At 45.0% G+C, this 27,728-nt stretch overlaps 1 protein-coding gene across 3 annotated transcripts in view; it reads right to left on the bottom strand.

The window, feature by feature from the left end:
* The window catches only part of B3GALT5 (beta-1,3-galactosyltransferase 5), a 35,447-nt gene that overhangs the window by 6,256 nt on the left and 1,463 nt on the right, over positions 1-27,728 (bottom strand). The window contains exon 2 of one of the 3 annotated variants that reach the window (XM_071811215.1): positions 100-3,589. The gene's annotated coding sequence lies outside the window, so the exon portion shown is untranslated. Of the gene's footprint in view, positions 1-38; positions 3,590-27,728 lie in introns of all 3 variants that reach the window. The other 2 variants (XM_065861768.2, XM_071811229.1) reach the window with 2 other exon arrangements.

Raw genomic sequence — 27,728 nt, 5'->3', positions numbered from 1 at the left:
AAAAAACAATAGAGGGTCAGATTATTTGGACGCTTTACCTTTTGCAGAGTTCAGGTGACTCACTAGGGCATGCTGAGGTGAGAATGGGGTTGTCCATACCCCTCTCTGCTTTCTAGGTGAAAGAGATCCAAACAATAACAACAATATTCATCTTTTATCCTTGTAACAGATTACTGTGCTGTGTATCTGGTTACAACTCTAGTAAAAATTTTGAGAGAGAGAAAAGTTACCAAAGTAAACCCCAAAAAGGTCACAATGCCAAAAAAAATTACATGACTCCATAAATTAACCTGGTGAGTACGATGCTTCACTTAGTTACTCATTCCATTAACCCATGGGCCCACCAACTACTGTTTTAGAGCACTAGGATGGGGGAATTTTTACCAGGGGGAAGGGCATTCCCTTCCACTTGCCTCATTTTTAATGAAAAATTGGACCTGGCTTCCCACCTGAAAATGCAGCAGAACAAGTCTACAATCCCCAGAGCTGTAGATTTCATGGAAATTTAATCTCTGCCTTCCAACGAGGAATGTTCTGCCTGGGCTCCCCAAAGCCACATTAGTGCCTTCCTTTTTCTCAAATTCCCCCTTCCAAGCAATGGAAAGGTTTTGTGTTGCAGGCTTAAGTTCATTTTAAAGTCTAGCCTGTTGTTTCTGGGACCCAATCCAGCTCATCGTACCTGTAAGAATAGTCCCATTAACTTCAGTTGGTATTCTCAAAAGCATGAAACAAGTAGAACCGGAGTCCTGGTTTGCTGAAATTCCTCCCACATGCATTTTTGCAATGATTCACGAATGAATTTTGAAAATACTTCAAAAGTTCACGTCTTCTGGCGTTCATATTTAAATTGCTTTATCTTTAAGTAGGTTATTCCTCAAATCTGGTTTTTTTTTCCTGTATGTATAGCTCACAAGTAGCCTTGAGATTGACTTAAAATTTGCTTTAATTAAATACAGATGTAAAATTGTGTGAGAATATACACATGCATACATATATATGTACACACACACATACACAAAATAGCATATGAAAATCCACTCTGCATCTGTTTTCATGTTCTTCAGTGGCCTGGGAAGAAGCACATGAATATCCCCAAAATAGCGTTTTCAGGAAAAGCTGGTGTTCCAAGCTTGGCAACCTCTGCGGAAGGGGTTTGCTCCTGTTGTCGGCTGTCACAAGGGTCTGACATTTCTCTATCACAGGAATTCCAGAACATGCACAAATAAAAGCCCTCCAAATACTGAACTAACAAAGTAATTGAGAGCAATTTTCTGTTAAAACCTACTAAAACCTTTTCAGAAATACTCAAGAGCAAGAAAACATAACATAACATAGTCTTTTTACCTGATTTCAACAGAATCAAACTAATGTGACTTGACCATATTTAGTTCTTTTTTCTGGGTTTGATCACTGGTAACATATCTTAAAAATAAAATTAAAATAAAATAAAATAAAATAAAATAAAATAAAATAAAATAAAATAAAATAAAATAAAATAAAATAAAATAAAATAAAATAAAATAAAGTCCCTGTTCCGAATGACTGAGAAAGCAGCCTCTCAACATATGTTCTGGCATGTATTTACCATACTGCCTACCCAGAGCCAGACTGCCTTTCTTTGTCAGTCCATGTATGAAGAAGCATATATTATACAGGTATATAAACATGCCGGGGCAATGCATACATGTATAAATTCATGTAAATTGTAAAACGTATCTTCTAAATTTCACAAATCACATGTGTATACATGTATCATATCCCAGCAGGTCCCTGCCTACCACCAGTGGGTAGACAGTGGCTTTGACAAGAAGCATATACTTTCCAGAGCAAAGTCTCATTTGGTTCTGATTGTGTGAAAGCTGGAAAATACCAGCTTTTTTCATTGGTTTAATCACCAAAAGTAAATTTGGGTTTATCTGGAACTGGTGGGAGTCATGATCTTTTTTTCTCCAGTGAAACATTTGCAATTACCCACAGAGGTTTTCGCAGAGGGGATTAGTGAGGAGGGCTTACGAGGACCCAGACTGCACCAGTAGCACCTTGGTCATTCCCAGCTCGGTGTGTCAGCTCTCTCCACATCCCCAGCTGCATATAGGAGGGATCCAACCAGATAACATACTTTCCCCCTTGGAGCTCAAGAAGGGAAGACCTGTCCCAGATGCCTCTGAGGCCAGTAGGAGCCCATGATGCAACAGAGAAAGATGCATTTGCACAGGTACAGCCTCGGTGTCCCAAGCACCTAAACTTGGCAATACGTTATAAGGTTGGCATTTATTGAAAGAACACCAAGGGAAAGAGTGACAGAGAGACCAGTTTCCTCTCACTGAGGCCATCTGTTCTTTTAAAATCATAAATTTTCTTCTTCTTATCAAGTGAACAGGGAAAACTTCGAAAGTTAAAAAGCAATTTATATTAACACAGGCAGGTCGCTTCCTTGGACCACTTTAGTTGGTATATCTGGAAATTAAATCACCCTGATATTGGCTCCTTACCCCTGGGATGCTGAGGACCTGTCCCATCCTTCACCCCACCTGCAAACAGCAGGTTTAGCTTCCTGGGTGAAGCAAATGCTCTGTCTTCCCCGTTGCCTGGGAGAATGGCATATAGTATATAGTGTATATATTATATCTACTATATAGTATATACTGTGTTTTGCTGAAAATAAGACAGCATCGGTATTAATTTTTGCTCCAAAAGATGCCTACATGTATAGCTGCCTGGACACTATTTAAAATTACGTTTTTAGTGAACTGTAACTAGGGCTTATTTTTGGCGTAGCACTTATATTTCAAGCATCCCCAAAAATCCTGAAAAATCATGCTAGGGCTTATTTTTGGGAAAGGCCTTATTTTCAGGGAAAAAGGATAGTATATAGTATATACGAAGAATGTGTGGAAAACAGTGGCTTCTGCTACGTTTCAAGAGGACAACATGGCTATGACTGCATTTAGCAAAACCATCACCATCCAACCTAAAGTATCTTGCTCTACAGCAGAGGTATGAGCACAGGTTAGGCATGACAAGGCCTGTGGTTTCTAGATTATCTCTCACTATATTTTTCCTCCTTTACCTACGACTGACAGACAACACAGTCTGTGATTCAAGTTTTCCAGCCTATGTGCATGTATCTCCACAGAATACTCCTGGACATGTTAATATGAAGGAAGCACAAGTCTACAGGAGGTCATCCAGAAAGCAACAGAGACTTAGTAGCAATGGATCTCTTTACTAGGGGTCATTTTGAACAGCATCCAGTATTTTTGCATCAAAACAAATCTTTCCAGTTTTATAGCAAATTCTATTATGTGATGTTATACTTTATTTTCTCTCTGATCTGAGTCAGAAATCGCAGTTTGTAACGATCTCGTAGCTTTTTCCATCTCCTATTGTTCCAACTGCAAAATATTTAATTTATGTAGCGCATGGACAAAACATTACCTGCTTCGTGTCCTAGAGAACAGTTTGTTTAAACTGACCAGTACAGTGTTTCACAGCTCTGCACGGATCCAAACAAAGTTTGCACGAACACCTGGGACCCAAGTGACGTGGGCTATGGGAGCCTGCAGCCTGGTGCTCTTCCCACACGTGCCTGACATGAAAACATGAAGAAAACAAGAAGATAGTCAAGGTCTGTGATCCAAAACAGTCAAACTGCAGCTCTCCACTTTGCAAGTACCTATTTCCATCAGTGGCGTGAACATCGTCCTGGTTCTGCCATGGTGAGCAGGCAGACGCTGTGGTCTTTCTATTCACACTACTGACCCTTGGCTATCTCATCATGTTGTGCAGCAACAGGGCCATGGTAACTTCATGATGGAGCCTAGTTATTCCATCAAAATTAATCTGACACCTCCTTTAGGTCTGTTAATGAGTGTAATTATCTAAACGGCACCAAGAGATCAAGGCTATATGCCATATAGTTCAGGAAAAGCAATCTGGCCCGAGGGAGGGAGAGGTAAGTAGGTCTAGAGTTCCCCTGAGAAACTGATTCAAAATATCGGTTTAAAGAAATAAAGTTTTCTTAATTTTTCTGGGGCAAAGCTACAGTCATACCACAGAGTTCAGTGGACCATCAGTGTTGGTTTTGCACTGAGGTTGCACATATCAGTCAGGGAATGACCTGATCCACAAACGACCAAAGTGCTTTTGACCATCTGCAAGAGTCCCAACTTTGTAAACAGCAGATGGGACAAGACAGACCCCGAAGCGGCAGTGTGATTTGAGTGTGTAAACAGGAGTTAAGACCTCAAATACTACATGTTTAGAGCTGGTAGAGATATTCCCATTTTCTTTTCCTGATAATCTAAAGTAGCATGTGCCCTGGTATAAGTACTAATAATACCTGCTAACTTTTGATTTTCATCAGAATAGAGCCTCTAAATTGCTTTCTCAGAAGCTCAGTAGGACACAAAGAGGGATTAAACACGCATAGATAATAAAAAAATGTCAAGTACAGCATGAAACATTTATTTTTCCTAAATGCAAGCATTGAAGAGGAGCAGGGGCCACCTTGGAGCTCTCAAAAAAATGATATCTCTGGTGAGACAGTGAGTTCAGCAGTGGGGGAGATGGAGGGGGTGGGGGGTAGCCAGGTTTTCCCCTTAGCCCAAGCGCAGAAGTTGGGGAGGGATGACCAGGTTCTTCTGTCCCAGCAGCGTTCGGCTGTCCCCCCACTCCTGGAGCAAGACGATGCCTGGTGCCTACCAGATCTTGTCAGGAGCAGTAGTGCCCGCTCAGGTCCCACGCAGGACTACCAAAACAGTGAACATGGGGACAGACCACCCTGCCTGGACTCCCAGGAGCACTGGCTGGCTCCTCCTGCCCCGTGCGCCCAGTGACAGTGTCCCATGGAGCCTCTCAAGCTGCTGGTGCTGTTTCCACCCTAAAGAACTGCACACAAACTGGTGATGAGGCTAAAAGTCTCCTTCCTGGTGCTTCAAAATGCTACTTTTCAGAGTGAGGGTTTTGCAGTAACATGTATTAACAATATCCTCGCCCAAACCGTATGTCAAGACTGGCAGGCAAGAAGGGTGAAAGCCTGAAAAGGGTACAGGACAAGGGAATCACTTTTCCTGACATCCTTACTGTCAAACTACAGAAAATCTTTTTCCCTCTGCTACATCTCACCAGCCTCTGCTGTCAGCATTGTCTCTCCTTGTCAGCCTGTCAGCGAGTCAAAGCAAGACACTATTCTTCTGCTTCATACGTGCCAGCCTCCATCACTTAAACACTGAGTTGCTAGGCACTAGAGCTGGAGCCAAGAACCCTCCCTTATTTCTTTTTTTCTTTTTTTTTTTTCTTTTGTGTCTCTTTGGTTTTATTTGTGGTTGGTTGGCTTTTGTCATTCTTTTTGCATTGCTGTTGAGGGGCAGGTTGGCTTTTCCAGCTGCTCCCCAAACACCTCAGCACTCCCCCAGTCTGCCATGATGGGGTGTGCATGGGGAGAGGAGCTCTGAGGGGTGGGTGCTTTTGATGCCTGAAATAAGCCTCAGGCTCTCCAGAAAGGCCACAATGTTTTACAGCTGGGGAGATGACGCTGGGGAGTGGGTGAGCCTTTTGCTCATGGTCACAGACCCATGACAGGAGTCCCTATCTCCAAACCCTAAGCAATCAATGAGGTAAGAGATAGAAAAGGATCATTATTGTTACTGATTTGCAAATCCTAAAGCATTGCCTGGCTTATGCTCTGTCATTATGCTACCAATTCTCATTTAGCTGATTGACCCTGTAACTTGAACAGCAGATTGAATTTTCTTTGTAGAACGTTGAGCTGGGGTTTTTCTACCATACCAGATTTTAGTAAGAAAAGAAAAATTGTTAAAAAAAAAAAAAAAAAAAGATGAAGAGGAGGAAAAGTCAAGTTTTGAATAGTTCTAGCAGAAAAAAAAAAAGTTTTAGAGTGATAGGTTAAATTCTGTATTAATATTAAACCAAATGAAATGCCAGGCATATAATACAATGTAGATGTATACAGATATACACATAGAACTGTATTGTTTTTAGCAGTGCTGATCAATACAGGCTAACTACTGCTATAGTTACAATAAGTAAAGAAGCTTGTTTTCTAGCAATCAAACAAAAAACATGACCAAAGAAGAGATACTTTAAAACATAAATTGGTTAAAATTCAGTAACTGAATAAAAGTCCCTGAAAGTTTCACCCCCATGCCCCAGATCTCCTCCCATCATGCTATGACAGAGTTTCAGAAGAGCCTCCTGACCCACTGTAACTCCTCAACTTTCTCTCTTCAAAGAAAAATTTCCACCATTTCCTCCTGCAAATCATGTTTTCTGTACTACGAAGGGTAATTTACTGACGGTTAGCCAAAGCACCAGCATAAGCATATAAACATACCTTAACATGGCATCTCTCTCAAAGGCAGCACACAGGCACAACAGGACCTTTGCATGCAGCATTCACCCACTAAAAAGGTTCTTCTCTTTTATTACAAGGAAAAGAACAAATATTCACAGGTCTTATCCACTTGAAAACATCATCTTTCCAGTTCAGGTAGAGAAGTGTCACCTCGGGTGTGGAAAGTTCCATTACCGAAATGGTTGCAATGGCCCAGACCAGAGGTCCACACAGCCTCTGGGTTCTCCCTCTGAAACTACCCGGGAGGCAGACGCCTGAAGGAGAATAAAGATCATGGTGACCGTATTCTCATAGTGGGAAGGCATTTGTGGTACAGGCATCTTCTAAATCAGAGGCTGCATCTTTCTCTTTATTTAAAAAATCATCAAGAGCCGTTAGCTCTTGATGCACCTTCATCTCATTCAACCAACCATGACCACTTGCTCATGAGATTTGTTTGGAAAAGCCACACAGCATCCTCACACCAAAATGCAGTTTTGCTCTCAAAACCAGCCAAAAGTTTGGCAGGAGGTGGAGCTGCTCCCGTAATGTCACAGGAAAGAAGTGCTGCATCTGAAGAGTCAAAAAGAAATGTAGTTCCAGGGACTTTAGCCAACTCAAGAAAGCTTGTTTCTATTCAAAAATATTATTTTGCTTTTCCAAGCTGCCTGCAAAATTCTTTTGATGAATCCTGGCCCTAAAAAGCCCACCAAAATGTCAGCATCAATATTTGGGAAGATCAGATCCTTTTTTCCAGGAAGGAGAAAGATGTTGCAGTGGAGGTTGGAAAATGGGCTGTTAGGTAGGCACCCTGTTGCAAAGTTCAGACTATCAATGCAGAGAAACTGTACAGGAAAGCCATACAGTCCAGTCCCTGGTGTAGGTGCTTTTTGTACTTTTTAGGTGTATATTTGGACAGTTTTGACTTAATCCACTCCTATGTGTGACACAAACACAGTTGACAGGCAACCAGCAAAGATGCGTCTTCTCTTGCAGGCAGAGAAAAGAGCAGTGCCTCTGTGGTACTCTGTCCTTGTTATCCCAGAAGGACCTTTTCTTGTCTTTGTAGTTATTTTTTCCAAACACTCAGCCTAAAAGTCTCCTCTTCTTGTCTCTGTCTTCTCTTCAACCCCCATGTGCTGAACATCCCTTTCTGGGTTCCACTTAGTGCTGATAAACTCCCTTTTTCTACTGCTCCTTCTATTCCTACAATATCCCTATCTTCCTTTTATCACTGATGCTAATGAGCGTATTTAACTTTTTAAAGAATTGCCTCATGAATCAGCAATTTCTCTACATTTGCTACATTACTTGCTATATTCCAAACTCCAGATCTCACCAAAGATAAGCAATAGTCCACAATGGGATGAATCAGAGCAACCTTACCCAGTATAAAGCCATGTGGTTTATTGTGCTGAAGAGGAACAAAATCCAACTCACAGACACCCTCTTCATAAACAAATAAAGTGGTGAGAAAAAATATTATTCAAGCTCTTGCTATCAATGCTAGGATTTCAAAAACCTGGTTCTCTGAGCTATGTGTCTGTGTCGCCCAAAATTGCACCCTCTTTATTGCACCGTCATTTACAAGTAGTGCTGCATACTGGATTTTTCACCTAATGAAAAGGAAAAATTAACCTGGAAATGGTATTTCAGACAGGATGAGGGTCTTGCTCTTCTCTGTCGGAAGCAACATCAAGATACATGACATAAGAAGTATAAGAGCAGTACAAAGAAGAAATAGGTATGTGGAATGGACAAAAAAATGTTCAAAACAAGAAAAATTGCCAATAAAGCCATTCCAATATCACTCTTAAATCTGTCATAAACAAAGTGCTTCTCAACTCTGCCAATAGTCACTATAGAGATGAGGACTTGTCAGAATTCTGCCTTTCAGGTGTTTCATACCCCTATTTTAATCTGGAGCAGCACGTGCACAGAGTAGGTAAGCCCGGTGCTCTTGCCGTTCTGTGACCTTTCGTTTCATGCTGCCTCTTGGCAGTAATTTTTTAGCGTTTGGGGCTTTACTCTACCCTAGCAATACAACAGTTGAATCAAGTTTTTGCATTTATGTGCTTACTAAAGAAGCAATCTGGTACTTGTGGAGGATAATGTTCCTGGACAGCATATAATTTCCATCCAAGGCAGAGACAGCCCAGGCTCCCTTCACCGTCCCAACCCTGTGCCAAATGCTAACTGGGAGGGATGGTGTCCAGCTCCTCTTTTGATTAGCAGGGCTAAGGTAGAAAGCAGAGGAACAGAAATCCCATCGTGGGGCCCTCATGCTGGCAAATCTTTTGTAAATAACTACTTGGCTTTAAAAGTGCTGATTATACACAATAATGTTTGCAGGATCAGACCCAACAGCTGTTTTTTCGATTACTTACCTGTACCTCATGGATCTTCTTCTTTTTAAGCATTTTATCCAAGGGCTCAGCAAACACGCAGGACAGCGAGAAAAACATTGCCCTGTGTTTGTCCTAACTGACCCTAGTCTTTATCTGGGGACAGGATCACAGGCTGCCAAAATGTTTCACCATGTTAAAACAAATGCTAAATCCTCTGGCAAACGAGGTTTCTTATTACCACCTTCTTAGCACCAAATCAGTCTATCCCTCATGCCAAGCAGCACCATGCTCCTCACTGCCCGTTGTACCAGAGGATGTGCGCTGCGGTCTGGAGCCTGCAGTCGAACCCCACACTCCATGGGGATGAACACCCCTGGCTCTGGTGAGGGGCTTCCCTGGATAGGGAGATCTGGACTTTGATCCTGCTCTTCGAAGCGGGGTCACACCTGCCTCCCCCTCTTACCTTATTCTCCTAACACACTCGCGGCGGTCGGCGAGTTTCGCAAAGTCGGCGTTGCGGGTCCAAGGGTGCATCCATAGGAGAACGGACTCCTCTGCCCCACGGCCATACCTGCAGCCGGATTTGGGGGAAGGACCGGGCACCTCCTCACCTCAGGCACCGGCAGCGCATCCTCCGGCGGCTCTGGCCATGTTGCGCGGGGGCTGCAGCGGGCGGGCGGGCGGGCGGCTGCCCCTGCCTACCGGGAGGCGCCGGCTACGGTGTGTAAAGCCTCCCTCGATCTCCCCGCCATCCCGAGAGAGGCGGTGCACGATCGTCTGTGTCTCCGGAGCGAGATGAGAGGGGAGGCAGCGATGCGGCAGCGGTAACCTGAGCTCCCTGCCTGTCTCTTCCTTCTCTCCCTCCTCCCTCCCTCTCTCTCTCTCTCCTTCCCTCTCCATCCATCCATCCTTCCCTCCCTCCCTCCCTCCCTCCCTCCCTCCCGTAGGTAGGTAACAGACCACCTGCACCGCTGCAGCTCCATCGGCAGGGAAGGGAAAGTTAGGAACTGTCCGCAACTGTTTTTATTTTGCATATTTTGGATGGGAGTGGGGAGACCTTGGCCTCCCAGGCACGGGAGCAGTGCTCACGGAGCTGGAAATCGTGTCAGAGCAGAGCCAGCCCCTCCCAGGGCTGGGAAAGTTCAGCTCCGTACTCCCAATTAGGAGCGATGCTGCTTTGATTGGCACAGTGGGAGAGAAATCTCCCTCTGCTAAAAAGGCTTCACTGAGGCACCCTCAGAGTCACAGGATTTTCCTTGATGAGGAATGACAATCTGGTGAAAGGGGAAAAGGGCAAACACCTCCCTGCACTCATCCCTGGGCAGTGGCATCAGCGACGGGGCAGCACCCATCTCCCAGTCCTCAGTCTCTGCTCTCTGCTCTGTCACTTCATCACCCCTCTTCTCAGATCCCAGCATTAGCCTAACACCTGACACTTTGCTGTTTGGGTACCAGCTCAGGTTCAGGACAGCACTCAGCCTTGGGCATAGTCAACCCTTTGCTTTAGCGCTGGTAAAAGTCCAGGCAAGGTGTCTGATCCCTTCCCAGGGACACTTTCAAAACTTCTTGGTGCAAGTGGAGCAGTGCAGCATTTTTACCTCTGTATATACGCAAACAATCTTCTGGTGATAGCTAATCAATGACAGATTCACATGGCAATTACTGAAGCAAATGGCTTGGGCAAATAAATTTTTCTCCTAAGGGCTGCAAGCTCAAGCAGAAAAAAATACTTCTAAATAACTGCTGTGAATAAAGCAGCTCATTTAGTAGCAAAATACCCACCAACAATTGGGGGAGTTTGAATTTCTATCAACGAATATTAACTTTGATTCGTCATTGTCATTTTCGAAACAGGTTGTTCTATTGCAGCATAAAAAAACAGGTGACAGATCAATCACTATGGGCTGCTGGCAGCTCCTTTCTCCTCCCCCTCTGCTCCAAGGCTAGAGATGAATAGATGTAGTAAAGGAGACATACAAAATGCTGTTTGTTTGTTCTACTTTGTGAGGGAAATACAAGTAAGAAGAGAGATCCAGATTCACTTCCAGATTTGCTGCAGAGAGCACTGCTCCAAAAAGCGTGGGGGTTTGGAGGATTTTCCTTTTTTGGTTTTTTTTTTTTTTTGGTTTTTTTTTTTTGTTTGGTTGGTTGGTTGTTTTTTTTTAAGGTAAAAAAACAAACCCAAATAGTTTTCGTTTCCTCTAAAGTGGAAGCATTAGCTAAGCCACCTAGAATGCCTTTGCCTCCCTCTGCATGCATGACTATCTCTTTTGTGTTCTCAGTTCCTAAAAAAACCTTTCCTTTAGTTCTGGGAAACTGCTAATACTTTCTTTGTCACAGTCTGACCTACAAAAGTCCAAGAGACACTGGACATAGCAAAGCTTCTGCAAGTAAATTTCCTGTTCTTCACCTGGACATGGGACATTTTCCCATGGAAAATGGGAATCCAAGGGAGGGTTGGGGCTCACACCTCTGCCTGCACAGCCCCGGCACATCAGATCAGGAGCGTTCTGAAACAGGAATGCATTGCCATTTCATATAAACCCTGTTTCCACTCCCTTCAGCTGTGTCAGTGAAAGGTTGTTGCTCCCAGCTTGCTACGTGAATTTTAGCAATTTGCTTCTTGGCAGTTCGTAGCCTGCCCAGGTGTCATTAAAGCCAGGGAGACCTGAGTGTGTTCAGTTTCTGACAGGACCACATGCTGAAAAGCACACATTGCACCAGGAGATAACATAGGACAATGCCTGGGAGGGGCACAAGAAGAAGAAAAAGGAACTCTGAAATATCTAGCCTTAGTGCTGAAAAAAAAAAAAAAAAGAAAGAAAAAGCACGCAAAATCTGCTTCCTTATATCTCTGATTCAAGATTGCACTTGCCATCTAAGTCCACCGAAACACCAGCAGAGTAATGTAAACATATGCCTATATTTCATTAGCAGTAAATTTAAGTCAACATATGTCTCCATGAAGTTGGGCCTCAGAGAGTCAGGGTCTAAACCAGTGTTGTAATGGAACTAAAATAATCTGGGCCTTCTCAAAGTGCACATAGTTTTAGCCTGTCACATCAAATGAAAATTATATACTTAAACTATAACCTTCATGTTCCCTTAGTCATCAAAAGAGGCTAGATCAAATTAAAAAAAGAGCGTGGATGCTGCTCAGCTGGCTGAGAAGGAGGTGGGGCTCATGGAGCAGGATAGTCAGCTTGAACCAAGGGGCATTTCTGCCTTCCAAACTGGAGTCACCTTTAAACTCAGCTCCCTCAGCACCCGTATCGACATTGCTCCTTCATCCTTCAAGCAGTAAACTGTCAGCTTGAAATACCAATTGCGTTGGTGGCTCTAGATTGTCATCTCCCCTGACAAGTAGTGCTAGTTGGATGTGGTCTCACTAAGTGACAATATTTCCACACGTGAGATTTTTCAAGCATAAGGCAGGCAGAGATAAGGTCAGATTGCAAACACTCATCAAAATATGCCATTATTTGGTTTGGGTTTGGGGTTGCTGTGTTTTATTTTGTAGCACTACAAAAAATGTGAACAGGAGATCTGTCCTTGGGTTTTCCTGAATGCATATGCTAATAAGACAGCTGTGGGGGAAGGCAGAGAAACACTTGCAGCTGAAGAAACTAAGTGATTTCCAGGCTGCTTATTTGGTGTAGGTATAGGATCTTTTAACAGCTTTATTACCTGACTGCACTGGAAGTTTCAAGGCTATTCAATTCAATGCAAATTTAAATCCAATCTTCATATAGAAGTTTTCAAGATTTTTCAACAGTGAACCTACATAGATTTATTTCAGTCAGGAAGAGGACTTTTTTTGAAATAACAGCATCATCCCTCCAATGGGCACAGTTTATGCTATGAAGGCACTAATAGCAGTGCAGATACATCTGAGGAAAATCATTTGCAATAAAACCTACTTGTATAGTAGCAAAATGGTTTCTACCCTCAGATTTACAGTATTACAATTTGTCGTGTTTTAACCCCAGTTAGCAACTAAGCACCCCAGAGGTATAGGAGACAGACTCGAAAGAGTAAAAGTGAGAATACTCGGGGATTGAGTTAAAGACAGTTTAATAGGTAAAGCAAGAGCTGTAGGCACAAACAAAGCAAAACAAGGGATGAATTCACTACCTCCCATGGGCAGGCAGATGTTCAGTCACCTCCAGGACAGCCGGGCTCCACCACATGTCATGGTTACTTGGGAATACAGCACCACCACTTCGAGCATCTCCACACTTCCCTATTCCCCCAAATTTACGTGCTAGTGTACTGTCCTGTGATTTGGAGGGTCCCTTTCATCAATTTGGATCAGCTGTCCCATCCATGTTCCCTCCCAACTTCTTCTGTGCCTGGCATAGTGTGATAAGCTATGTCTCGCTATGACATCAGCCAGGTCTTTAAGCACTCTTGGATGAATCCCACCACGCCCCACTGACTTATAGGGATCTAGCACCCACCTTGTGTCCTATGTTTCCTCCTCACTTTACCTTACCCTACCCACTTCTCTATTGTGCTTAAATGAATCACCAGGTGGGGTTTTAAGGTGTATGTAGGTAAACTTACTAACATTTTTTGAATCTGGATATGCTTGCCTAACCACGGCCCAAAGAGCAAAGACAGCTGAGTTTGCCTGTCTTTGTGTCCCATCTCCACTCCTGCATGGTGCTGACGGGTACAGCTGCTCATGGGTACAGTTGTGTGTGGTGGCACGTACAGAGGGTTGGGACAGGGATGGGATGGGGTCAGGGAGGGACAAGAATGTTTCCTGCCTTCACAGGGTTGCGTTCAGTGCTACAGTGGCAGCAGCGCTACCAGCCTATTGCGCATCACTGAAAACAAAAAATATTAGGTGCATTTTAAAAAAAGTTTATGGAAAGCAATGCTCCCATTCAAAAAACACATGCACACAGTTAACGTAACTCTAGGTGCCACAATCATTCAGTTGCTTCATATTCTTATCCATTGGGTGTTGCACCTGGTTGGCAAACCTAAGTTGTAGCACACTACATCCCAACAAGAAACCAGTTGTGAAAATGCTGCACACCAAGCAGTCATGCAAAAAAAATTTCTTTGACAAATAGGTTTCCATAAGAATTTCACGTGGAGGGAAAAATCCATAGCTTAACTTTGCATACAGGATTAAAGCTAATCAGTAAAAGCACATTCAAAAGTCAGTTAATGAAACTGCTTAAATACACCAATCAGGCTTTAAAAGCTTCTTTAATTGATTGTCACAAAGGATATGGTGTTTTTAATATTAGTTTTGTTTATGCATGCCTAATACCAACTTCTACTCTTTATTTGTAAGAAAGCATGCCAATAAGACGTGAATAAAAGTTTATTCAAAGGTATGAATTAAAGTGTTCTGATTTTTGTTAGTGTACGTTGCTAACGAGTTTTTGCTAGTTAAGCCAAACTCTTACAGTCTAACTATTTCTCTATGGGGCTATACACAGGGCTTGCAAACTGTGAAGAAGAACTTCAATGAGTCCAGGAGTGTCCCCACCTCCTGCTGAAGCTGTGAATTTATTCCTTAACCATTTACAGCAGCACTAATTCAGTGCAAGACCTGAGACCTATGGACCGTGACCTTTCATTTTGTCCTGTATAAAACCTCCAATTTATCCTCGCCATTTTGTCATCCTGGTCATTATTATTTCCAGTGCTAACTGCTAGTGGAGCCTGGAGCAATCTATCTACTGGGAAGAGGTGATGCTGCACGTTACAGCATTGTTTCCCAAGGATGGGAGCAGAAACGTGCTCATGGCAGCAGAATTCTGGTTTTCTTCTTCCTCAGAGGGTAGACACTGGGGGCTGGGTGGATGACAGCTGTGCCTGGTGGAGGGCAGAGCTGGTATGAACCCACAGCCCCAGTTGTAGCTGACACCTGCAGGAACAACAACAGCCATTCCTGGCTAACAGGCACCCTCTGCGTGTTTAATTTGGGGAGCACAGACCCACAGCTGGCCAAGCTAGAAGGCTGTTCATGCTGGCTGTCATCTGCCTCCTGGCCAGCATGTGCCAGTGGGCACCACCATTCAGAAAGGAACCCCAGCTTGACTTGGGGCCTGTGAACAACGTGAAAATCTGTTGCTTCTACTGATAAGTTGCCTGAATAGCTAACCATCCATACTGTAGGGGTGTTTTGCCTTATTTCTTGCTATACTGTTGTTGGCTGGGGATGGCAACCTGCCCAAGAGAGTTGCCTTGCTCCTCTGTTGGCAGACACAGACTGCCATTGAGATACCTTTTGAGGTTCTTCTGAATAAGTTTCACCAAAATTTCCCCACAGCCATCTTAAATTGTGAGCAGGTGAAGACAAGGACTTCACACCTTTTGCATTGGTGCAGTGCCTGAGGCTGCCTGATGCTGACTGTGATGTGGGGGCTTTGGACACTGGCCGTTTCCTTGCTGCTGTCACGGGGACTCATAAGCCTTAACCTCCATTACCACAGTGCTGGATTTTTCTACTGGGCTCTTTCCAGCTTTCTCAGGTTTCTTCCTGAAGACACTGAATCCATCTCACTGCAACAAGCGTGAGATAAACTCCAGCTTCATGTGGCTCAGTCCTTCCCACCATCTGAGGATGGACTCAGCGCTGCCACCACAGTGCTGCAGGTTTCGGCCACCAGTCATCTGCATCCCTGCTGGCCTCAGGCCTGGCATGGGATCAAAGGTTTGGCCTGTGAAGGTGACCTACACAGAACAGCCAGCCCACCCCTCAGTCCTTCCTTGCTAGGCTGAGTGATCTGAGCTGACTATATCCCCGTGTACTAGGCTATTTTCCAGGTCTGGGTCCCATTAACTCTTGCCATCACTTCCAAGCATGAGACCAGGGTCCAACAGAGTACCCTGGACAAAAGCATATCACTGGTGCCCTCAAATACCACCAGACCTTCCCACATCCCTCCTGGTACGGCATCTGGAGGCTGGACTTCAAGGCATTTAGCCATTAACTAAGACACATGTCTTATTTAAATAAATCGTGTAGGTTATGAAATGCCCGAGCCATTGGTAAGGTGCAGCACAGCCACCCCTTGCTGCCTGCAGCATTTCAGGTCTCTCTGGGAAGGAGCCTTCAGCACATGTTGGTGGGAAGGAGCTGGAGGGCCAGGGGCTGGACAGAACCAGAGGTCACCACGTCTGCCCCAGCAACCAGTGACCCGCTGAGGGCCCCAGAAATCTCTCTCACATCGAGCACTGAGCACTGCCTTATGACAAATGATGATAATCAAATCATATGCTCCAGGGCTTTGGCCTGCAGCAATAAGGAAAACAGGATTTTTCAGCCCCCTGCCCACTGCACAATTAAATGAAAGCATGCGGAGGCTTTTCATTGTTTGCATCTCTTTGCCTTGTCCCCATTTTGAAAAAAAGAAAACAAAAAAGAAAACACTCACAACTGGGCGCAGGACTCTACAGCTACAAAGCCATGAAGTGTGTGCACCACTCACGCACCCTCATTTCCAGACAGAAAGCGTTTTCTGTTCCCAACCTGATGACCTGACCTGGGGACAGGGAACAGATGGGGCAGACACTAAAGGTTTGCTTTTGTCCTGCACCAGAGCTTATGGCTCGGCCACCTGGCCTTCTGCGTGCCCACCACATACCTTCTGGCCCCATCCTCAGTGGTACCATCTTGAGAAGCTCATTATTCCCCTCCTCCATGAGGATCCAAACAACAGGTTGTGGGGCACATCCACTCTGCGGGAAAATGTGGAGCTTCGCAGAAGGGCATGCACACAGACTTGATACATCATGTCAATCTTTCCTCTTCTCCCTCCCTAGCATCATGTTGTCTTCTACCTGCCAGCAGTGAGGCAGTCAAGCAAAGCCCAGGAGATAGGCAGGGGTCACCATGGAGCTGCACAGGTGAGGGGGATGGAGCCCAGCCAGTGGGATACTGGTTGTAGGCTAATCATGGGGCAGCTGGTGCCTGGGACCACTTGTTGGATGGAGGGACGTGCTAGGGATGGGGTGAGCTGGGGAAGAGCTCCCATCTCCTTGCATGGAACGGCGCCACTCAGACAAGGATGCTATCCGCAGAAAATAATGATTGAAAACCAGGTTTAATATAACTCCCACTCCTTCCCTTCCAGCTTTATCTGCTTGTAAATGTTTTCTCAGTGCTGACTGATCTGAGAGCCATTATCTGGTACACAGCCTGAGATGAAGGTTTTGATGGAGCTTGATTGCAGTGCCAGAAAACTGTTCAGTCAGTTATGGCTCTGACAAACGGATCCCTCTGAGCTGCTGAGTTTAATGTGTTGGTTTTTTTTTTTTAATTTATCGTCAGCATGTTCCTGGTTTGGGCTAGTGAGAGAGCAAAAGCCAAAGGGAAGGTATCCAACTAGCATATTTTTGATCTGGCTCAAAATAGAGAAAAGGAACAGGAAAGTTTCAGGTTATTTGGGTTAAAACCAGGTACACTAAACCTTCCAAATTTAAAAAATGAAATACTATTTTCTCCTCTTTTTCATAGAATCATAGAATGTCCTGCATTGGAAAGGTCCCACAGGGATCATTGAGTTCAACTCCTGTCCCTGCACAGGACAACCCCACAGTTCACACCATGTGTCTGAGGGCTTGTCCAGTCTCTTCTTGAACACTGTCAGGCTTGGGGCTGTGACACCTCCCTGGGGAGCCTGTTCCAGTGCTCCACCACCCTCTGGGGGAAGAACCTTTTCCTCATGTCCAACCTAAACCTCCCCGGCACATCTTCCTGACATTCCCTTGGGTTCTGTCACTGGTCATCAGAGAGAAGAGCTCAGCGCCTGCCCCTCCCCCCCCGCTGTGAGGAAGCTGTAGCCCCATGAGGTCTCCCTCCTCTCCTCTCCTCTCCTCTCCTCTCCTCTCCTCTCCTCTCCTCTCCTCTCCTCTCCTCTCCTCTCCTCTCCTCTCCTCTCCTCTCCTCTCCTCTCCTCTCCTCTCCTCTCCTCTCCTCTCCTCTCCTCTCCTCTCCTCTCCTCTCCTCCTCTCCTCTCCTCTCCTCTCCTCTCCTCTCCTCTCCTCTCCTCTCCTCTCCTCTCCTCTCCTCTCCTCTCCTCTCCTCTCCTCTCCTCTCCTCTCCTCTCCTCTCCTCTCCTCTCCTCCTCTCCTCTCCTCTCCTCCTCTCCTCTCCTCTCCTCTCCTCTCCTCTCCTCTCCTCTCCTCTCCTCTCCTCTCCTCTCCTCTCCTCTCCTCTCCTCTCCTCTCCTCTCCTCTCCTCTCCTCTCCTCTCCTCTCCTCTCCTCTCCTCTCCTCTCCTCTCCTCTCCTCCTCTCCTCTCCTCTCCTCTCCTCTCCTCTCCTCTCCTCTCCTCTCCTCTCCTCTCCTCTCCTCTCCTCTCCTCTCCTCTCCTCTCCTCTCCTCTCCTCTCCTCTCCTCTCCTCTCCTCTCCTCTCCTCTCCTCTCCTCTCCTCTCCTCTCCTCTCCTCTCCTCCTCTCCTCTCCTCTCCTCTCCTCTCCTCTCCTCTCCTCTCCTCTCCTCTCCTCTCCTCTCCTCTCCTCTCCTCTCCTCTCCTCTCCTCTCCTCTCCTCTCCTCTCCTCTCCTCTCCTCTCCTCTCCTCTCCTCTCCTCTCCTCTCCTCTCCTCTCCTCTCCTCTCCTCTCCTCTCCTCTCCTCTCCTCTCCCCTTCATTTTAAAGAGACATTGGCATTTCTCAGAGGGAAAACAGTTCTCAAAACACTTCCAGCAAGTTTCTAGAAAGTTCCCAGGATGCTTTTCCCCAAAGCACCAGCAAAGGAGAGAGCCTGAGCCACCAGCATGAATTTGCCAGCAAGCACTTAGCCCAGGTGCCACCTCCTCATGGACAGTGAGGACCAGGGCAAGTGATGGTGAGGTGGTGCCCTGCGTGGGAGCACGTGTCTGCAGCAGGGCTGCACCCCACATCAGCAGGACTTGGGCTGGCAGACACACCACCAGGAGCAATGGGAAATCCAGGTTGCAAACACAGCCCTCAATGGCAGCCTGGGAGGTGAGGTGAGCCCATCTCATGGGTAATTGCCCACTCTGTTCATCGTGCAGAGTCCTGTATGGAGCCAGCAAAGGTATATAATGTAGCAGATAAGTTTAAAGTTCACTGACACATCAGGAGTGTTGTTAATTGCTCACCGTGATGGCTAAAATGTGCCTTAGCAGGCACCTTTGACTCAAGCCCAGGGCTGCTCATTGCTGTTATGATGGATGGTCTGATTTCACCAGCCAGTAGAGCTGCACAAACACAACAGAAACTAAAATCAAGCCCAGTTGAAGTCTTCACACTTTTTACCCATTTTTCAGCTGGCATTGAAGGGAACAGAGCTTCATCATTTTAAGTCTATTGTGGTTGCTGTGGTGCTAGCTTGTACCCAGGATTTTAAACAAGCATTTGGGGCACTATGGCACCAGCATGAATGGCTCCTACACCCTTTTTTCCTGGAGCAGAAGGCTCCAGATCCAGCCAAACACAAGCTAATGTGCTGTCAGGCATGGTGTTGACATAAAATAGGACTCAAGGGAAATCTGATGCAATATTACATTGAAAGAGATTGAAAATTCAAAAAAAAAAAAAAATTCTCCTAAAAACTCAACAGAAATTAAACAAGCTTTACATCATTCCTCTTTGAAACATTTCCACTTGGTTTCAAGATGAATTCCAAGAAATGAAACATGGTTTTTACAAAAGAAAAAAAGGCCACTCGATGAACACTTATTTCTTCAAAAACCTAGAACTGGTCTATAATGCACTTCAATGTCAGCATCTGAAATAAAATTATAACTATTTTACCATTTTGTTTTTCAGGGAAACCTTGTTTATTGGTATAGATCTTTATCGACTTGCCTGCAACCCTGCTCTGCTACACTATTTTCTGTTACCTAAGAGTATTATTTGCAGTGATTTAGTAAATTGAGCAAACCCATCAGCTCTACAAATATTTATCAGTGCCTTTTAAATATTTATACTTTTAAAGACATACAGGCTTTTTTCCCTGTTGGGTTTTTGGGTGTTTTTTTTCAAGTGAATGATTGTGAGTATTGTTAGCTAGATGTCCATCTTCCCCATGATATCCTGGATGAATTAGATAATTCATGTTTTGTGTCTCCTATATGGACAGCTTGTCTGGCATGTGAGGTAGGGAACTCATGGATGAGGACCCAGCTTGTGGAGCCGGGGGTGTCACTCCTGGCTCCCAAATGTGGGAGGCAGCTCCCCCAGGACCACTGGGTGTTACAGCTCCCCATGCCAATAAGCACCCTTGATCTGTTCTTCACTCAATGCTAAAATATTCTTTTCACTGAAGGCACACCTGGTTGGGGATGTGGCTTTCCCTTATATTTGTAGGCTATACTGGCACTTGCAGCACTCACCTTTGATAAGGGGTGCCCCAAGTCTATTTAAGAGTCACTAGATAGCCAGTGGGACAGGGAAAAGACCCCGCTCAAAGGTCAAGCCAAAAAGCCCTGCTGCTCACCTTCTGCCCCTCATTGGCAGCCATGGAGCTGAGGTCTCTCCACAGCCAGGATTTGTCAGAATGTGCATGTTTAGCATCAGCCCTCTTCCACTCTGCCCCACAAAAGATCAGCTTGAAGACCGAGACATCGTGTGAATGTACACAGTGTCCAGCTGAGTATTTATTTATTTTTCATTGCTCACTTGCCAGGTGACTTTTCACAAGAGGCAATTTTTTAATCAAAAAAGGATTGATTTTATTTTTTAAGTAGATATGTTCAATGCACTCTGCTTATAAGCATTTTATCTCATCTTTAATTTATATTCCCCCTCTCAAACCTCCTTTTCCAAGAGAACAAAAACACGTTGTGGGCACCCAGACATGGGGGTGTCAGCACCCCCACGGGCTCCTCTCATGAATGAGTCAGGCCAGGAAAACTGGCTGCCCACAAGTTTAAAGCTTACTAATCTTTAATACAGCACAGTAAAACATAGATGAGCAACAAATGTACCTGTCCCTGTTGCTTCTTGCCCATCAAATCAACCCCTTGCTTTCTGAGATTCAGAAAATGGAATTGTAATTAAGAAATGAAAAAAAATCTTTATATCTGGAAGCAGTCCTCGTGCTAACCACTGCAAAACATATCACATAGCATTTTACTGGGCAAATGAACATTGTCTGATTGGTTCGGCCCTGAGCTCCACAAAGCTCATCTCTGCCTGGTGAAGACACTTACCTGCATCCTCTGCGGATGCAGAGCCCCTCAGTGTGATTAAGTATGACAAATTCATGCTTTCCCCTTCTAGTCCCTGGGCTCAAGAAAGAGCCAGCACTAGGATTGCCATCAACTGCCTTTCCAGTGCCAGCTCAAGCATGGAAGACCTGTGGTGGGGCAGCTAGAATCATAAAATCATTTTGGTTGGAAGGGACCCTCAAGATCATCAAGTCCAACCATAACCTAACTCTGTCACTAAGTCATGTCCCTAAGAACTTCATCTACACGTCTTTTAGACACCTTCAGGGATGGTGACTCAACCACTTTCCTGGGCAGCCTGTTCGAATGCCTGACAACCCTTTGTGTGGAGAAATGTCTCCTAATATCCAGTCTGAACCTCCCCTGGTGCCACTTGAGGCCATTTCCTCTCGTCCTATCATTGACTACTATTGGATGAACCCACACTTCTGTGAGGAGCACTCACAGCAGCCTGGCTGCTTCCGCACCACGGGGTCTGTGCAGTCATCACAGGGAAACTAAAAACTAATTAAATGCAACAAAACATGGCAGAATAGCAGTTTATGATGAATGCATGATAGAAATGTGTACATCTGAATCATCAGTATTGGGCTTTAAATATTAAAACCATCAAATCTTCAAGCAATCATAGACTGCAATATCTCTAGGTCAGTGTAAGGCTTCTACATTAAGCACTGAAATGAGATGCCTGAATTTTCATCCTCCCCCAAATTTCTCAGTACCTAGTGTTGTACTTGTGCTCCTGGAAGTAATAGTGAAGACCTGTTACTGGTTAATATAGAAAAAGGCACGTGGGATAGAAAAAAAAAAAGAAAAAGAAAAAAAAAAAAAGCTGATGCACTTACTTAGATGTCTAAGACAACTTTTAACTACCAAACATTTCAAAAATAAGTAGCTCAGAAGCTTTAAATAGGTCTTAATACTGCACTTTTCTGCTATATTTTGGACATTAACCCATACCAATGTATTTAATACACAGCACATTAATATGAAGTGACTTTTCAGGACCACCTGTCACTTCCTGCCCTACTCTGCAAGCTAGCTGTTTCACCATGCCTACCCTACAACAACCATCCATCTACTTTCTTATTTTCCTTGCCCCCCAAAAAATTTCACACGTTACGCCATGAGCTTTCATGGTGTTATGATCAGCTACAAAACCAAGACAGAAGAAGAGCTCAGGGCAGCCGCAGCAAGTTACGAGTTCAGGATACAGCACCAGGCACCTGACCAACAGCTTCAGAGATAATTTATCTCTAAATAATGACACTGTGACAAACACAGATCAGTACTTAGAGAGCAGAAAATGGCTTTACACTTGCAGAGGCACTTACTGTATCAGCACAGAAGGCTGAGGAAAGGGCAGGGCAGCTGCCACCCCTGGAGATGAGTTTCCCCATTCTGGGGAAGGACCTGATGTCCTGGTGCCACCCCACTGGTGATGGCACCAAGCGAGTGAGAGGCACTCAATGAGTTTCTACGACGGTCTTCGCATCTAACTGGGAAACAAAAAATCCAGCCCAGCAGACCACCCTTTAGAAGTTGCTGAGCTTCATCCATGGCATGTCGATTAGCCCTGCTGCCAGCTTTTGGGACTTGTATGCACCCCACAGGCGGCTATTGGGTGGGCCTGTCTGTAACCCAAAGAGGCTTCATCACCTCCCAGGGGATTATACCAGCCCACATTTCTGAGTCCCGCCTGCTGATGCCAACAGGGATCAAGTGTCTGCCAGGCTCTTGTGATGTTTCAATAGCAGCAGGCAAGACTTCAACATGCACCCTTAAGACACCATGCACCAAAATACCTATGTTTTTAGCATGAGTCACCAGAGAGAAGAGGGTGATGCTGACATTAGGAATAGTAACAGCCAGGCAAAGATCACTACAGGTTAAAAATGTACTGCTAAGAGCAGGAGTGCAGAATACTTTGCTAAGGATATACAGCACTGGTTGAATTCACTCCCTTCAGCTACCTCTAATGCACTACAGACATCCCCAGGTAGTAGGTTTCCACCAGTGAAACCCTGGTTGATAACGGCAGCCGGTTTCTCAAGGGAAGTTCCCAGCTTACTTGCAAAGTCCTGCAAGATCTCAGTGGTGTCACCACAGAGAAAAGCCACGGAGCAAAGTGACCTGTCACTCCCTGCCTCACCAGATGTTTCCTCTCTTCTAGGTGAGAGACATTTTCAGATCCTGGAAATATTCCTGCTGTGACCCTGTTTCTCAGTGTGCCAGCAGTGTGTCCTGTACGTTCAGTATATGCTGTCGTATAGTCGCACTCTCTCCTTGCTTTACTTTTTGTGCAGCTCCTCATGACATGTAGTGACGATGTGCAGCATGCATCTGCTGAAGAGACATTATTTCCCCTCCTTCGAGTAAGTTGCTTCGCCAGTTTTATGTTTTCTCTATTCCCAATTACAAAACAACTAGCAATTTCCACCATTTTTTGGAATTTCAAATTTGGAAATTTGGAAATTTTGCTGGACTATATCAACCAAGGTCCTGTCACCTCCTCTTGTAAATCTCATACCTAGAATAGCTTTTCCCTGGTCTCTTGGTGAGTATTCATCCTGTTTTTGAGCAAGGGTTCAAGCATGACACAGTACCTGCCCCAAAGGAGGTGCCATTACCATGCTTAGAAATGTTATTTGGTATTCCCTTCACTTCTGAAAATAGCTCCTTAGCAAATCTGCTCATCACATTTCCCTTTGCCACCGCTGCATCACATTACAGTTCCCTGTGGCTTTGAGATGGACCCGTGCACACAACCCAGAACCATGCACACAACCCAGAACCATGTTCACAAGCCTTTCTGCTCCTGTGCTAATCCCAGGAGTACAGGCTGCCAGGTTGCAGCAGAAATTCTTATTTGCTCCCAAAGCACATGATGCTGGTACTCTGTACCACCAAACTTTGTCTCAGTTCTGTCCTGGGGTCTTTTGCTTCTTTCTGGATGTGCTCGTTTGGCAGAAAGTGAGTTGATCATTAGCGTCATGCTTCGTATTTAAGGAGAGTCAGGATTTTCTGGCCAGGAGGATGGACAGACAGGCGGAGACAGAGACCCGTTCCAGTTTCTGCTCTGTTTTGGTGGAGTTCTGTTTGGCAGTTTCTTTATTTCAGCCTTTCCCATCCTGCCATTTTGCAGAAGCCTCTGGGCCTTTCTGCCTTTTTCTCTCTTCTCTCTCCAGGATCGGCTGTTGGGACCAGGTGCTGCTTCCTGGGACTAGCTGCTCAGTGTGGATGGAGTTCATGAGGAACTGCACTGAGTACCTTTTATTTTATATTTACCATTTTATATATATTAGTAGTAGTGGTGTATTAATATTATTTTGTTATTTTACTAAACTGTGTTTATCTCAATCCATTAGTTTCTCCATTCCCTTTTGATTTTCTCTCCTTTTTGGGGGTGGAGGGGGCAAGTGAGCGAGCTGCTATTGTGGTTTGTAATTGCTGGCTGGGGTTAAACTGTCACACTGGGCCACCATCCTGCTCTTCTCTGCACTGGCAATGCTCCCCGACTCCTCACCTCAGAGGTGCCAAACTTCATAAACACACACATTCTGTGTTAAACACAGTCCCCAGGATCCATTCTTGGAGGCCTTTGCTACCTTGGGCACATCCCTGCCAGTCCATGGGTAGCTGCTCTGCCCGACCCTACTTGTCTCCCTCCCTTCTTCCTCACCCCCTTCCCTCTCTCAGAGCTGGGCATCAGGCAGAGATACCCTTGTCACCTTCACCGACCGCTGGGAGATACATCACCCACCCTGCCATGGTTGGCACAGCTGGGTGACTCCTTACCCAGATTTTGGCCACCTGACCCCTCAAGGTCCTGCCAGAGCCACTTCTTCTGGCTCTTGCATTTGTTCATGGTGGCCCACACCAGCAGTTGCTCTGAAACTAGTCCAAGGCTGGCCAGAAGCTGAATACAATTTTCTTTTATTGCCTCTGGCTTTCATCAAAATCTGATTAGGAGTACATGGACGCCAGTGCCAGACCCAGTTAAGCTGGCTGCAGCCAATATCAGTGCAGCACACCACGTCATTAAAATCCAGCAATGCTGTAATCCCTATGGAAAAGTACTGGAGCACAGAGAAAGCCAAAATTCTTCCAACGCACTGTGCTCCATTACTGACTGTTGGGAATCGCTCACATGCAATGACCAGAAGATACTTCTTAGCCCAAAGGGGATTTTTGTCTCCATTTTCTTTCTCACTTTTCTTGCTTTTCCTTCCTTCCTTCCTTCCTTCCTTCCTTCCTTCCTTCCTTCCTTCCTTCCTTCCTTCCTTCCTTCCTTCCTTCCTTCCTTCCTTCCTTCCTTCCTTCCTTCCTTCCTTCCTTCCTTCCTTCCTTCCTTCCTTCCTTCCTTCCTTCCTTCCTTCCTTCCTTCCACTCAGACAAGGTAAGCAACATAACTGAGATGCTGCTGCTAAGTCAGCTGTAAGGGCTGGAACAACAACCCTTTTTTGGGAGCCCAGGAGAAGCACCCACCAGCAGCCCAGCCCTTTCCAGCTGCCACTCCACAGCCCTACTGCCTGAAACCTCACTGTGCCCAGCACATCAGCTGGTGCTGCTGCTGTGGGGATTGGGTCAACCAGGAATTGTGTGCTCTGTATTCGGCAGTTGCCCTCACTCCTGCCTATGTGCACTCCCAACTGTGCCCTGTACCGGTATCTATCTTGAAGTAATTTCCCATGCTCACCAGGATGCCCCTGTCACAGAATCACAAGATTATTTCGGTTGTAAAAGACCTTTAAGATCATTGAGTCCAACAGCCCAGTCCACTGCTGCCTTTGCAGGAAAGGCAGCATGCAATTGCAGCAGAAGAGATTATGGAATCATAGAATCATTCCAGTTGGAAGAGACCCCTGAGATCATCAGGTCCAAATATAACCTAACTCTAGCACTAAACCATGTCCCTAAGATGAAATACTTCCAGCTCAAAAGGGAGAATGGACCTCAAGTGCCCAGTTTGAACAACCATCAAGTCATCTTAAACTACCGAGCATTGCTGTCCAGAGCTGTTTGCAGGAGCGACAGGACAGTTTTTATTCTAACTCTGAAAGCAGCATGCTTACAAGCTGCCAGGACAGAGTGCCCACCATGAAAGGATGGCTTCCTTGGGCTCCCCTCCACCCATGGGTACCTCCCAGACATCTGACAGGACCAAGGAGGTTGACCATTCCCAGGGGTCCCTTTCTTCTGCCCAAGGCGGGACAGCAGAACTGGTTGGTGCAGGGGACTGGCCTCATCTCCTAAGCTGGTGACTCAGAGAGTGGACATCGCCCATGGCAGCACGCAACCATGGGGCTCAGCACTGGGGATTCAGCAGTGTGAGGGGATATCGACGACAAGCCCACCCTCCCAGGCAGGGTTTCTCATTGATCTTTGCTCTGCTGAGCCACGCTCAGGTGCAGTTGAGAAAATGAAGTATTATAAAAGTTCTTCTAGGTTCTTGCATTGTTTTATGCCTCCAAGTTTCCTGTTCTGGGGTTACATTTTCCTGAAGAATCACACCACTGAAAATGTAGAGATGCTCACGCCTTTTTTCCACACCTATCAGCAAAATCAATCACAGCCAGCTAACAGGATGGCACTGTGTGACATACTTTTCTACCTACATAAAGAAGCAGCTCATGCAATTTTAGAAATATGTTCTAAACTTTTTTCAATGAACTAGGAAACCCAGATGAGTTATGTTCTGCCTCAAAATATATCTCTTAGTAAATGTGTAAGCTGTATGAAGCTGACTTCAGTCCAATGACTGTAAATATACACATATTTTGAAGGACAGCTTGTGACACAGGTGTGTGTAGATACATACTTAGTAAATTATGAGAGAATGGAGACACTGACACAGTTGATATTTTCTAAGAGGAATCCCCAAAGAGCCTTTTTGCACGAGCAATTCTGATCTAGGTCAGTGAGCAACAAAGAGGGAAAGGTGAACACTTTTTCAGCCTTTTATTCTGTAGACTGCTTAATATTAGAATTAGGTGAGAAAGCAGTAAAGACATACTGTAAATGAGAAGGTGATTTTGAAAGCTGTCAGATATCAATATGATGAGGGGGAAAAGTAGAAATTAACATGTTTAATGTGGAATAGACAACACGGAAGCAAATACCTTATAAAGACAGAAGATGCAATTATACTTTCATCTTTCTATCACTGCATTGATATTTTGATTTTATTCCCATAAATTTTCTATAAGTGTTTTCTCACTTTCATAGGGAAACTAAGATGCAAGGAAGTTAACTTTATAGTCTGTGGTCAAAAATAGTTTTGGACAAGCTGGTATCAAAAATTCAACTTCTCTTCCTTGTTACAACTTTATTCCTCAAAAATCAAACATCCTGAAAGAGGAAGGTACCATTCTTCCAGGAAACTGTGGCCACTGTAAAGCAGTGTGTTCTCAGAGATTAATTCTTTTTCCCTCTCAGATAAGGACTCCAGAGTTCCTTCCTACTTTTATCCCTGGATGTATTTAAAAGATGTGTAGACGTGGCGCTTTGGGACATGTTTTAGTAGAAGACTTGACAGTGTTAGGAGAACAGCTGGACTTGATGATCTTAAGGGTATTTTCCAATCTAAGTGATCAAAAATATTTAGTGACAGAAAGTCATGACCACATGCAAAACCATGGTTGGTATGTCCCAAAGCAGGGAAACACACAGCAGGTAGTCTACATCTGATTTGGACTCTAGTGCTCTTGGCCTGTGGTATTCAGCATCTCATCCCATCTCTGCACCTTTATTTCCCCATTAGCAAAATGGAGACAGTAACTCATTAAGAGTGAGAGTCTCAGTTGAGAATTGCTGTTTCCTCTGTTTGCTGCCTGCATGGCAATGACTCTGCAAA

Source organism: Patagioenas fasciata, chromosome 1, assembly GCF_037038585.1.
Source record: "Patagioenas fasciata isolate bPatFas1 chromosome 1, bPatFas1.hap1, whole genome shotgun sequence".
NCBI lineage: Eukaryota > Metazoa > Chordata > Aves > Columbiformes > Columbidae > Patagioenas > Patagioenas fasciata.
This window is presented reverse-complemented; position numbering and strand designations above follow the sequence as displayed.